The sequence below is a fragment of the Trichechus manatus genome, unplaced genomic scaffold (genome assembly GCF_000243295.1).
Source record: "Trichechus manatus latirostris isolate Lorelei unplaced genomic scaffold, TriManLat1.0 scaffold00092, whole genome shotgun sequence".
Classification (NCBI taxonomy): Eukaryota; Metazoa; Chordata; class Mammalia; order Sirenia; family Trichechidae; genus Trichechus; species Trichechus manatus.
Window position 1 is genome coordinate 5,464,777 of NW_004444028.1, and position 1,823 is coordinate 5,466,599.

General features: G+C 46.7%; 1 long non-coding RNA gene across 1 annotated transcript in view; it reads right to left on the reverse strand.

Moving 5' to 3' along the window:
- Positions 1-390, reverse strand: part of LOC111821597 (uncharacterized) — a 1,683-nt gene extending 1,293 nt beyond the window's left edge. The window contains exons 1-2 of the long non-coding RNA XR_002824963.1: positions 365-390; positions 67-148 (exon numbers count right to left, since the gene is read on the reverse strand). This is a non-coding gene — a long non-coding RNA (uncharacterized LOC111821597). The remainder of the gene's footprint in view (positions 1-66; positions 149-364) is intronic.
- Positions 391-1,823: the final 1,433 nt, after the last annotated feature.

Genomic DNA, 1,823 nt, shown 5'->3' on the forward strand with positions numbered 1-1,823 from the left:
CGGGCGCTGGGGCGAGACGGGGCCCGGCGCGTGCACCGTGCCGGTCAGAGCTCCTTTTCCTCGCACCTCCCAGACTTTCCTCCCGCTTGCTTCTGCACTAGCTGTGCGACCCTGTGCACAGCAGTCTCGTAGAGACCGGCCTTCTCATCTGTAAAATGAAGGGTTGAGCATGATAATCAGGGTCTATGATTCTAATTTAAATATAAGAAAACCAAAAAGCCTAACCCGTTGCCTGGATTCCGACTCATAGTGGCCCTGCAGGACAGAGTAGAACTGCCCTGTAGGGTTTCTAAGGCTGTAATCTTTACGGAAGCAGACTGCCACGTCTTTCTCCCAGAGTGGCTGGTGGGTTCAAACCACTGACCTTTCACTTAGCAGCCAAGCGTTTTAACCACTGCACCACCAGGGCTCCTTAAATATAAGGAAACAAACAAACAAACCCATTACCATTGAGTCGATTCCAACTCATAAGACAGAGAAGAGCTGCCCCCACAGAGTTTCCGGTAGATTTGAACTGCCGACCTTTTGGTTAGCAACCTAGCTCTTAACCACTGCACCACCAGGGTTTCTACCCCCAACTCCAAAACAACTCCCAGTTAGCAGCCTTCAGTGTGGCTTCTTACAGTTTCTCATTAAACATCAAAAAATGTGAAAACTCAGTGCCAAAAAGTCTTAAAAAAAAAAAAAAACAACAGAATATGAAAAAGCAAGGAACACTGAGATATGATAAGATACACAGAACTGGAATGAGAAAGCTTCAGCGCATGGCATGGTCTAGTTTCATGGAACCACCGAGAAAAAAGACAGGGACGGGCTTACTAGCCATCTGTCCACAGTGCACCCTTTAAAGAGGCGGATGAGCCTCCTTTCCTGCTGGATGGAGCGCGGGTGGTGGCGTTGGGAGCTGGAATGGCCATAAACACAATGGAGGCCAGAAGTCAGGGTAGTCCTGACACTGCAGCTGCCACATCAGCGCTGCACCGCCTAGACGTTAACCTGTACCTGAGAGAACATTCTATCTTGCTTACGCCTCTGTTATTACGGAGCCCTGGCGGCGCAGCAGTCAAAGCGCTCGGCTGCTACCCGAAAGGTCGGCGGTTCCTACCCACCAGCCCCTGCGCGGGAGAAAGATGTGGCCGTCTGCTTCCGTGAGGGTTTACAGCCTTGGAAACCCTGTGGGGCAGTTCCACTCTGTCCTGTGGGGTCGCTATGAGTCGGAATCACTCGACGGCTGTGCGTTTGCTTGCTTTTTTTTGTTTTGTTTTTGTTGTTGTTTTATGGTCTTTGTAGCAGCAAACCAGCACCTTAATATAATCAGACAAAAACAGACTCATACCTGGACAGACTCTGCCAAGTATTTTGGCTAGAATGAAAATTCTAGTAAGACACTGACCAAAATAATAATGTTACTTACAAAACAAACAAGAAGCTAGTTTCAGATCTCTGTTCCACTAAATGCCAGAAAACAAGCCTCGACGAGAAAAAGGACTGAGACTCAACTTCTATTCTCAGTCAAGTTATCTTCCATGCTGGAAGACCTCAGAAGAATTCTCGTATTTGCAAGGATTCAGAGTATTGCTATGCCCTTCTTGAAAATAATTATGTGAATATTTTCAACTAACTGAAAGACAAAGCCAAATAAAGGACCACTTATAATAAATGGAACCTGAATCTGATTAAGCTTCTAGATGGAGCTTACCAGTTTACAAGAAATAGGAGGGACAGAGGAATGCATTAAACACCAAGGAGCTATAAGCCAAATCCAGAGTGTGGGGTGTTTCACTGGGCAGCCCGCTTCCTGTAATCAATAATCGCATAAAAAA